The following is a 12754-nucleotide window of genomic DNA, read 5'->3' as shown; positions in this document are numbered from 1 at the left end:
ACGCGCTAAAATAATGTCGGTGTATTTCCGGCGATGTGTCATTGTCGCGGGCGTTATCTGTATGCATGAGAAGAAAGAGCCTTATTTCCATTATAATAAAATCGTTATAAATCAGTCTTCCTCCTAGCTAGAGTCACGTGCAGCCACACGCGACACTATGTCATTATCCCGCGACATTATGATCTCGATGTGTCCTACTGCGTACGTATATACAATGCGTTTGCATCACTATATTGCGTTATCGACTAGGTTGCACTTTCGTGATCCACTCGCGATCATTGCACAATTTCGCCTACTAAACTACTATACCGCGGTTATCGCCGGAATTAACTAATCGCGAGGCCGATCTCTCTCCGAGACAGCCGCAGTAAAAGTCGCCGTGATTTGTGCGAAAGTCTCGTTAGCGGGTTATTCTTACGATTTGTGCTCAGCCGGACCCTTGAATAGCGCTTGTGACAGACGCGCCTATCTCGAAGACCCACCGAGCCTATCTCGGCGACTTACCGGACCTGTTCTACCGTAAAGATCTACCAGCCTCGGCTATCGCTATACGAGTGGAGGAGTATTTGTATTCTACGATTCGCGATGCGTTTGCGTAATGTAATGTCATTTACGTAAAAGAATATTTTCGCAGTTTTTTCCAAGAGACCTGAAAACTTTCTTTGATATCGCGCATTTGACACACGAGACTTATTCAGCCGATCTCTCTCACAGTATGTGAAAAGTACGAACAATACCGCGTGTTGTATCACTTTGACGGACTTCTACCGAGACAACTATACGTTTGTATATATCTATGAAGAAAAAGTCGCTTCACACGATTAGTTGAATAGCAACGACATTACGTAAATATTACACTATAAATTTTCACTCACAATTACGTTTCATTAAGAAACATATGCGGATAATGTCTTTATTATGATTGGCTGGCTTATACAACTTCTCATTTTTTTTCCCAAGTATTATATCTGCTATAAATCTATTAACTTCACTTTAATAGTTAACGTTACTTTTTGATTTTCTGTATTTATTTTACGCTCGGTTTCATATTTATACACGCATGTCAAGTTTTGCTTTCATGTTCATAATTTTATACTTCTCATATATTACGTATCTCCCGTATACAATTTTTTTATGTGTTTCAGGGTCTTTTTATCCAAGGTAAAAATAAAATTGCTGCGAATTTAGTACTACTGCTAAACCTCGAGAGTGGGTGTTGCATCTTACGAAAGCAACTGAATTTCGTACACCCGTGTCGCACGAACGGAACGGAAGCCTCGAGACCGTGTATATACCCGGTGGCATTTCGTAAGGCGAATCCCACGGAATTATGGCAACGGCGGCCGGCACAATGGCGTCGCCTTCGATGGCAAAATCCTCTCGCAGGGAAAGATGAATATCTGATATGGGAAATACGCGTCGTGTGAATGCGAACGCTCCGTGCGAGCGACAAAGTACGAACAAAGTCTCGCAACGGACAAACATTGCAATTCTTTATGGGGATCGCGAAATTACAGGCGGCAAGACGCAATTCTCCTTCCTTGAGTTGAACCGGGGAAAGAGAGTTTCTCGTTCTCAAGCGGACGTCTGCCGTTTTCCGCCGATAAAGCGCGATAAGGGCTGTGCTATCAGCACAGTTATATTACCATCTATATAGAATTATGAATATATAAAGATTGGAAGGAGAGAAGATTATTAATGAGAAAATAAATGTATATTACTGTAATAAATATACTTCCAAACTGCTGAATATTTTTGCACATGTTGAATTTATGATAAATCCATTTTTTTCATGAAAACTTTATATATAAGAAAATTAGTATTCTTACAATTAAATGTAGCGTGCATTGTTGTCTTCAAAATTTGAAGTACGTTATTTATGCGATAATCTTAGTAAATCTTAAGCTTCCAAAGTATGATAAATCATTATTTTCTGTTTATTCTCGCAAAGATTTATACAAGCTAAGATTAAAGAAGATTTATACTTGATATTTTTGCAGTGGATGCTGTGCGGGTGCGTATGAGCAAAAATGGCATCTTACATAATTTCAACGATTGTCGTTAATTATATGTGTACATAGATCTTATCTCGTGAGGGATTAGACCGGGCGAAGTCGGGGGCGACGCATTCTCTTTCTCTCTTTCGGCAGATAAGTTTCACTTTTGCTGCCTCCAATGTTTACCGTTCACGCGCGAATAATTCTCTAATCCAAAAGAACCGGTGGTCAAGCGTGAAACGCGTAATCCCGGCGATCGTTGACGATCGGCTTTTCAAGGAAGGAGGTCTTGAGCCTCTCCTAAGTCTGTCCTAAGATGTTGAAGTCTAAGGTCCTTACACGATAAATCGACGCCGACTTTGCTTACGAAATGGCTTGACTAATTCATGCATCGATGCAATGATAACGATTGCGACGGTGCTCGCACTCACGAGGGAATAAGGCCAAGTAATCGGCCTTGTAATAAAAGATTAACTTACCGGAACATTTTGTAAAACACAAGATCGCAAGATCTTGCAAACACGAAATTCCGTTTTGCGCAAGAAGATTAATTATTGCAAAATTCTGTTATTCCAGCAAGTAACTCGTGTAAAACTTGAAAGGAATTAACTTTACGAATCCTTACGAATTTTCAGTGAACGTGTATTGCGCTAGTGGTTTAGGTAATAAGTAAAGAAAGAAACTATTATCTGTGCCAAATTGAACATTTTAATATTAAAACTGCGTTAAATTTTAAACCAATTTTAAGTTTATCATTTATAAAAGTTTTCATCGTAATACTTTCGATTATGCGATGCGAAAATGAAGATTTTCGCGATTGTAAAGATGCGGTGCTTTCACCGGCAATTTTCATTTTATCGCGATTCGATTACGAGACGATCCCGAAGATCTATAGGAGAACCACGGGACTCTCACTTTCTGCGACATCCAGACCCGTGTGTCCTCCCACAGCGAGCAAGGACCAGATGACATAAGGCCTCCAGCTCTCGGGAGTACGTCGTTCGCGCGCGGAGATTTATGAAGCTTTCTCTCTCGGCGGAGAATAGCAAATGGCTCGGCCTGTTCCCTCGATTTGCTTTTATTCCGACGTCGATAATGTCCGGCGCGGTCGAAGCGACTTATGCAAGGACGGGTCCCTCGTGTCGGCCAAGGGACCGTCGTCTTTCCTTCTCGATGAAGGTAGCACCGCGAGAAACCCCATGTGTATACGTTTGTATATATGTATATATATATATGCTATACTATCGCGGCTTGTAGTACGACATGATACATGACACAGGCCACGATAATAATCGTCGAAAGGTATTCTGAGCCCCTCGCACCGACGTTTTCGACGTCCGCCGCGCGGCCTTCACGTGGAGGCGGAGAGGAAACGAATTAAAAAAAAATAAATAAAAAACACCCCCGAGAAATGCCTATCGTCCCGCTCATCGCAATCCGCGTGCTCGATAACCCGATGACCGTATATATCGTAATATTTATCGACAGCTGTGTTTCTCTGCTCGCATTTCTTTCTCTGTCTCAGTGCTACATCACGTGTCTTTTAATCCTTGCCATGATTTTTCCATTAATTATTAATGAATAAATTCTTAATTTAAGCGACATTAATAAGCGAAAAACACGTATACGCACCTAAAATTTAGAGACGTTACAGGAACGTAATAGATATTGCACACACAACTTCGCTATTGTTCGCAGTTGCGTTATCGAATCCGCATTATTTCGCGGCACACACCAAATTCTTTCTCGTTAGAAGTTATTATCTCGCAGACACGTTATCGACACTGTGTAACTCACACAGTGCTACAAATTTTTTGCCGTATATTCGCGGCGAGCTTGTCGACGCCTCCGATCGTTTGATTGAATTGACAGCTACGCCGTGGCTCGATATAATATGCCGCGCGAATTAAACTCGTCGATAGATTTACGCATTGATATGGCAAGACGAGTCAATAAATTCGTACGAGTCTATACAAAGTCGATGTGTCAGACACATGTGACTTTCGCAATCTTTACGCTCCGCTGATTTTGTGGTAACCGCCGATATCGATACATTCATTGTTATTTTTCACCTAAGTGTATAAGCTACATGAACTTCAAAGTTTATAATCACCAAGTGAAACCTCGTAGAATATATTAATTCAAAATTATTTTTCTTGTCAAATGTGACGGTGATGTAAATTATTTTCCTAATTTTAAAGATTCAAAGAAAAATTTTAAAAACAGTAAATATTGAAATATTTTAAATTAATTGAAAAAGAACCAATTATTTTTTCATAATAATAATTTTTTGCGCTCGATTGAAGGAATCTATAATACGAAAAAGATTTTATCTAATTTTTGTGCATCTGACACAACATGCATGGTAGAAGCTGCGGAACATTTGCTTCGGATGCTTTCATTTAACTCTGCTAAGATATTCTAAAAAAGGAAAAAAAGAAAGAGAGAGAGAATTTCATCATTGTATCGCGGTCGTTACTCTTTCCCGAATCGTATGTTTAACTTTTTTTTAGTGCGGAAATGATTTACATTTTAAGATTTACATAGAATAGTCGGGTGAATTGCGATCCTGACAAACATACTCTTACGCGGCGTACGGTAAGCAGCATGTGGTCTACACGTGCTTGAGGGATGAATATTACCAGTTGAAGATTAAAGAGGTTCTCACACAAGTGTGCTTTCGCACAAACATTCATGTACAAATTCTATGTTTAACATTAACCCTCCATTAATTGAATATGCGCATCTAAAAACTACATTATATAAGTGAATATTTAGATAGAATTATATAGATTAGACTCTTCTCTCCATGTATTTTTTAAATACACATACACACATATCTAATAACGATATATATTATATACTTATATAAAATTTCCTGACTTTTAATACCCAGTTTTTTTTTACAATTGTACGCACTCCTGTATGAGTAAAGGCGGGATGTGTGCGTGGACCATAAGTTTTAGGAAGGCAATGCGAGAGCAGTCAGTTAAACGTGCTGGGAATGTGAAGAAAGTTCAACGCGAGTGTCTCATTGTTTACCTGTCAAACGTCGTCGGGTGAACAACCTGTCTCTGACTTGATCCGACTGGTTTTTGCGCAGCTCAATATATTCAGATGAGTTTGGGCTGACCCTGAAAAAGCCCAGGTCATCGAACTACTGGACGCGAACGTGGCGAGTACGTATATTTTAAACATCTTGCAACATTATCCATCTGGCTATAGTGTGATATATCCAAATAATTTTTTGCAAAATTCGCTTTAATTCGCCAAGTCTAAATATATCAAATTCGTTAATTTTTATCTGCCTTATTTAAAATTTTGCGCAATAATATATTATATGTAATATATATGGTGCGTAATATAATTATTTATTAGTAAAATAAAATATTCTTCAAAAATATACGTTTCGTGGTTTAATATAATTTTATATCAAAGTAAAAGATTCAAACGCCAGTACTTATAAAACAAGGTTAAAGAAATTTTTAAACGACCAACTGGCTAGTGATAGTAATTTTATATGTATATAAAAAGTCAGAGACATATTGTTCTGTGCTATAAATCTGTACTTTGTAATATTGTAAAATAAATAATTTTATAAAGAAACGCGACTAAGATTAAATGTAACGTGTACCGCAAAGTAATCGCTGTTCAAAGTCACGACGGTAGGTATCTTGGCGAACTACAAAATACCGCGCGAGTTTGTCGAAGCACGCGAACGCAAGCTCTGCATCAGGAACCTGCGCTTTAAAAAGCCCGAGGAATCATGAAAGTCCACTCTTGCGTGTATTTAATAGCGCGGGGTAATCTGATGAGCCCCGTACAAAGTGCACTTAGGCTCGCTCGCGGACCAACAGGTGGGTAACGATAGTGCCGAGGGTGAGTGATTAAGCGGCGCGACCTTCGGGCCAGCCTAGATGTAAATCAAGTTAATCTGCCCGCAATACCGAAAGCCACTCCGACTAATTATCTACGAGAGATAGAACGCCGATGATTGGACATATGCGCTTCGGCTAGATAAAGTGAGGGAGAGAAAGAGAAGAAAATACAATCGTGGGAGAAAGAGGGAGAGAAAGAAATGCTGATGTGAAAGAGAAAGAATGTCGAACGCACGCCGATATTAAATGGCTTAACGATTCCGTAAGGCTACCACTATTTGTCGACTTAAATCACGCTAATCCATTCGTGATCCTGCAAACGGTAGCCGCCGTCCAAGAACAGATCCCCCCGAAGACTCGTTAAGAGCATTCCGCAAACGGACCAGCCCCGTGATTCACTCTTACCCACCAGGATAGTAACCTAGGATATAGGTACAATCGAGCTGGCACACGGTGGCTCAGTCAGTATATACCACGATCTCGCGCAATGTCGTCGTCATTTGTCCGCATTGTGTTACGGGCGTACTAGGATCCTTGTGTTATACGTCTACTGAGATATGCGGGCTCGCAGGATATAAGAGATGGTTACTGCGTATTATGATCGCGGTATTCAAACGAAGAGATTTCAAGCGTCTCTCCACGTGAAAAATATTAATTCTAAAACCCGAGCCGTTTCTATTCAATACGAAAATAATCTCGACTATGAGATATCATACATAAAGCCTGCACGTTTTCTCAGAATATTATTATTATCATTTGTACATTTATGAAATAAAATAATACAATAATTAAATTTAATGAATTTCTAAATATATTCTCCGCGCGGTCATAAGCGCGATACAAAAATAAATTAATATCGAGATAAAGTTGAAACAAAATATGTATGTTTTTTTTATTTTGTGTCTTTTATTTACAATACAAAAATCATCAAAATCAAGCTTAATATTTTTTGATAGTTAACATAATCTTGTATTGCATTAATGTCGCTATTATAGAAATACCAAATATAGTCTCCTTCACCGTTTTGAGACGATTCACTTATATGGAATGCGAATGACATTACGTTGCGTCATGCAATTCGCTACGCAATCGGCGATACATCACGCGAGCTCCGGGTTACCGAGGAGCACAATGCACTGGTCATTTGTCGACCCTATATCAATACACGGCATTCGCGAAAAGCCGTGTACTGTGCCAGCCTGAGTTGTTACCCGGACATGGAATCTCTGCCCACGGACAATCGGTTGGAAGACAGAACGTGGTGTGATCGAAGTTGAAAGCAGTGGTGGATTTAGCGGATAAATGTTCTAAACGATCGTTTAAGAGCCTCGATGCACTGAAAGGCAACTGAATTATACTGTAAATTACGGTTTCTTAAAAATTTGCCCTATTAATAAGCATAACCGCGACAAATAATAATTTTGTAGATCAACCAACGCGAGTTGCTTTATTTTCAAGATTCTTGAGATCCTCACATAAGATGAGAAGCTCTAAATATAGTACCGCTTAGGGCTCTATAGGAGCTGTAAATCCACCACTGGCTGAAAGCAGGGAGGGCAACGCGTATATATACTATAAGCCAGGAATGACAGGGCGAGTAACATCGCGGGACAATAGCTATATGTCAGACGGCATGAATTACCGATTAGTTCGGCGAACATGAAATCAACCCTTGTAGCACGTAGAGAAAAAACAAGGATAGACGCGTGAGGTGAGGAACGGTCAAAAGTTTGCGAGATATTTGGGAATGCTTATCGGCGTGTATAATTCAGGTGAACATAGTCGATCTGATAATCGCTCCGCCGCGGGTTTAGTCTCGTTCGGGCTGGCACCGAACGGATGGCATCTCCTCTCCGCGATCTTTCTCGCGCGGCCGATCCGGAGCCGGTTTCGCGCATTGCTACCGTGCTAAAATATTGTTCGCCGTGGGTGGCTTTATGGGCCTTGCCGATCTCTAAGGCCTCTTCCGATTCTTCCCTCCTTGTCAGATACAAACTTATTGATAGTTGCAGTCTAGCGAACGGTATCTCCATCCGGTATGCTCGGCGACTACTATCTTCGCGCGCGCTAGCGGTTGAAAATATACGAGAAAACGAGAACAGAAAGAGAGCGAAGTCGAAGTGGCAGAGGAGAGAGGCGGTGTTATATCGCGCTGCGCACCGGAACGAAACTAAATTTATGTCCCACCATGGTCGTGGTACCTATATACTCGTCCTTCGAACCTGCCACGCGGCTATATCTCGCGCGAAACCGACGCACGTATTGATCCATTAAGATTCGTCCTTCGTTGCCAGCATCTCCGCAACGTTCCACGATTTCTCGACGCGCAATCGATATCTTTCGAGACCTGCATCCGTGAAAATTGAAATCGATACGATTGAAACCGAAACTAATGGAATTAATTATTATTATATTCCTGTAACATATAGCTATTTATTTTGGACTAAAAATCCTAATCTCAAAAAATAATCTAAAAAAAATCTACAATCGTATAAAAACAACTTATGTGTGAAATTAATTTTTTTTAATAATAAAGATGCTAGGAAGGATATTATAAATATGTCGCGACATATATCTCCATCGAAACCACGTGGTTTCATTTACAAGTAGAAAAATACGTATATACCTAGCATTTAAGCTTCCAACTTCTTTCTGAGAAACACAGCATATAATAAGTTATGGCTCGTGCTCATTCGTTTCACGTGACCGACGTGGAGTTTGATGAGCGGCGGAGTGTGGATTTGCATAACGCGCAAAGAAGGGACAACTAGATCGGGACGCGTAAGTCCTCCGCTGGAGGTAAATGCCTCGGCCACGGCCGCGCTCCGGTTTGATTATGCCTTTGGGCGAGTGATGTATAGCGCCAATTTCATCCGGAGCGGACATATACCCCCGAGGTGCGAACGAGCCTAACGGGCGACACGACGCGTCGGCCTTGCACGCGTAAACGCACCCGAGTTTATTATACGCGCCGCGATCTGGACGGCTGACATCCACAAATTCTGCGATCGGTGGCGCGACTCGTTTCGCGAGCGTGTAATATCGCGTAATGGCGATTAATCGCGGACCCATGAAAAATGTCGGCGGATAAGGATCGGCGATAATAATCGCCACCTGCCGCGTGCCTCTTTTAATCACCGGTACCCGGCCCGGTGCAAGAGCGCGGCCGGCTTCGTGCCCGAATATTTATATTATCTGGACTCGTGTTTTTTTTTTTTTTTTTCTGACGCGCCGCGTGTATTATTTTAAGATGCGTGTCGACTCGTGATAAATCTGACCCGTTTATCAATTAACGTGCGCTCCGTCAATATCAATCGTGATCTTTCCCTTAGGCGGGTTGATTGGAAAAGTTCTGCTGGTACAACGAGCAGTCGAATAATTATAGTGTTTAGCCGCGAGGAATGTTGCGTCTGCGAATCTGTATTAATGAACAATGCATTCATCGCAAGGACGACTATCAATTTATAAATAAATGAATAAATAATGTAGAGCTATTTCTTAAGCATTTGTATATTTAATCTTAAATAATCTGTTATATGTTACACGGCCGATTAAAGAGGAGATGCGAACAACTGAAATGATAGTTTCTTCGACATGATTAAAGACGAAAATTTTATTCCATCCGACGTCCCGGTTAATGATGAACGACTTCGCGGATTTGGGTAAAAGGAGTATGAGTTCTCTTTCTCGAAGGCAGGCAAGGTGCGCGATTTTTGCGGCTATGCCTATATTTTCGCAACAAATAATTTATAGCCCATCATTATGCGATATAGCACGATAGAAAGTTTCTTAAATAATTTATACACTATACGTTTCCGTTTTGTTCCTTTACGGAGTATTTAATATATGCATTGTAGATCGATGTCTATAAAGTGCATGCGTTTTCTAGGAAATCCATTTTTTTCTCAATCGTCCAATTAATTTATGACCTATGCGTACAATTACGATATGGAACAAAGAAAAATTTCGAAAACTTGTTACTGTTATATTTTTTAAAGAAAAAATATATTTTGAGAAAAAACACGTTGGTGAAAGATTTTATTATTTTCATCAGAATCTTTTTAGCTCGAATCAAGTGTACTCTTAAAATAAATTAGCGTATACACACATTTTATTTCAATGAAAAGTATTTAAAAATATTAAAAGTTATTCCCGTCGACGATGCTTAATAATTAACATTCCTTTGCTGCACTGATTAATTATACTTTTCTTCTCCGTCTATATAATAGAGAGGATAGTAATTTAGAAAAAGACAGAGAATGGCCAGTTCAGAATTACTTAAGGCAAAGTTATCATGGTATCGCAAACGCGCTGTCTTAAAAAAAAAAAATAAATAAATTTATTGCCTTGCTGAAAGTATCTGGTTATTCGATAAAGGATAATCGGCGGCTTATCCGGCGCAATTTATCACTTCGAATAGGGGTGGTTTCGTAACCTTTTTTTCCGATGCTTGCGGATCAATTATTGTCCCTGTCGGTTTTCGAGGTCTCGACGTCGCGATAACTTTCAAAAATTATTGCCCGTTAAAATCTCGAACTGAGATCTCGCATAACTCCAAAACGGATGTATGGGGCGTTCTGTGCGGGCGCGCGTGCGCCAAGGAAACATTATTAAATATCGCCGTTTGGCGAAGTTTAAGTCTCTTCGCGGCGAACCAGCAATTAACTTTTTCGATTAGACACAGTCCCGACATTCTTACTGGGAGTGGTTGTAGATGGGTAGATCGAGTACTACAGGATGTCCCAAAATCGTTGTACCGTAAATTTAATAAGAGAAATCTTATGGCCTGAGTGGAATAATAATTGCTTTTTAATTAAACGCTGTCGTAAAAGTAAAAAAAAATCGAAAAAATTTAATTATAGAATTGCAAATTTGTACATACAAAAATATCTTATTTTAAAGTAGATTTTAACTTTAAAGTTTATTCCAGAGATATTCAAGTTCGAAAAATAAGAACTATGAGGGGGGAAAGATAAAAAGAGTTTATCTATAATACATATCAAACAGTTCTCTATAACAATGAAAGAAAAAGAGAATGATATTTCTGTTGTGGGACATCCTGTACAGATACACTCGCGCCCACAGTCTGATGTACATCGTGACGGGAAAAAGATGGAGGGAATACGAGAAATGAGCCGGGAGGAATGGGATATCTCTCACAGTATCCTCGGATGTAATCAATTGAAGTTTTTGCCGGAGTGGCTGGGGCTCCGGTTTAACAGTAAATACTGGCATCGCCATAACGGATCATAGTTTTGCTAGAAACACGCGAGAACACACGTCAGAAGAGAGATGCGCAACTAAACGAAATCAAATCCTTGCTAAATGATAGGCAAACATTTTCGCACGAAGTCATCATACGTTATCGCCATTACGATGGTCATATAGTGAATTTAGTATATCCATTGCAATTTATTCCCATGAATTATGAAAGCTAGAGCTTCTTTCTTACCTTCTAAATTGATGCACGCAATAAATTTCTATTTCTCGCAAACTTATACGCAACTTTCAAAAGAATTTTCCTGATGGGTTTTCATCAGACGCAAAAGATCGATAATCAATACTTAACGCCATCATGTTTGCCATCGCTTGTCAACAAGTCAATTAACCTTAATTACTGCGTCATCGATTTAATTATGCCTCGGCGCAACTTATTCGCGTACATGATGCACAGAGATACACGCATGTACCCCAATTACTTACTTGATGCATCAAATAATGATAATTTAAGGCGCAATGTTGTTGCGTATCAAAGATTTGTCCGGATAATTTTATCGAACATTTAAAGAGAAAATTGTACAACGATTTCGACATTTCATAAACATTTTTCATCTGCGATAACTCATGTGTACTTGTAACAATTTTGTCACGAGACACATACACACAATATATATTTAATATATAAACATTCAATATATTTTCTTTTCTTAATAAAAAAGAATCGTTTGTGAAAAGCTTCTTTTTTAATTGTTTATAAATCAAAAATTATTGTGATGTTTCAATGTATATATTATTTCGCTATTATATTTATATAAAAATATTAATTATTATAAAAATATCTTATTTGAATATTTGAAATATTTCAAAATAAAACTGAAGAATATTTTGTGAATTATATATTATCAACTAATATGTAAAATGCATAATAAAGGAGATAAAGGAGCAGTTTCACAAGCGATAAACAAGTATATATACATATATAATAAATGAAATAAATTATATTACTCACTCCATGCGGCTGCTCTACTGATGTCCAAAATCTCCTTTCTCCATCTGTTTTGTTTGTCCTTTGCTGCTTCTTCGTGGCACTCGCACACGATATACTCGTAAAAAAAGCAATTAATCACGATCCCGCACTTACTAATTACCGCGACGATTGCGCGACACTTTGTCCGACACTCCCGATATTAATCGCGTTAACGCAATTATATATTGCGACAGGAATGTAACACAGAAACGATAGCAAGGACGCAATCTGATTGATACTCGAAATCTAGCTATATATCGTTAAAAACATGATTAAAACCATACAATCTACAATACATAACCTATTAAACGCGTCACGGGGTTAGGTGGTTAAGCATACTCGATCGAAGTTGATTTTTCCGACAACATTCCATAAATGATTAAAGGAATCAACATCAATTTATCTTCAATATATCGCGCGATGGTACACGAGTCGAGTTAATGACTAATTAAAAGAAAAAGCCAGATAGCTTGTCCCTTCGGACAAGCGTAGATCAGCGACGTGTATCTTCATATAAAATTGAAATCGTGCGAAATATTTCCTTCGATAAATAACTATCGCTTCGACATACTTACGAGTCGTTCATCGTTAATGATAATATAATTATAGTCAATGATCGCGTATTTCGTAGC

The 12754-nt window shown here is 39.1% G+C and overlaps 1 protein-coding gene across 1 annotated transcript in view; it reads right to left on the bottom strand.

Annotated features, from left to right (window-relative positions):
• Positions 1 to 12462, bottom strand: part of LOC145940294 (uncharacterized) — a 53262-nt gene extending 40800 nt beyond the window's left edge. Inside the window, exon 1 of the mRNA XM_083045226.1 lies at positions 12105 to 12462. The gene's annotated coding sequence lies outside the window, so the exon portion shown is untranslated. The remainder of the gene's footprint in view (positions 1 to 12104) is intronic.
• Positions 12463 to 12754: the final 292 nt, after the last annotated feature.

This window comes from Prenolepis imparis, unplaced genomic scaffold, assembly GCF_030444845.1.
Source record: "Prenolepis imparis isolate NDT839.2.m4 unplaced genomic scaffold, iyPreImpa1.0 SCAF_9, whole genome shotgun sequence".
NCBI lineage: Eukaryota > Metazoa > Arthropoda > Insecta > Hymenoptera > Formicidae > Prenolepis > Prenolepis imparis.
The sequence above is the reverse complement of the archived record's forward strand: the minus strand, read 5'-3'. Positions and strand labels throughout refer to the sequence as shown.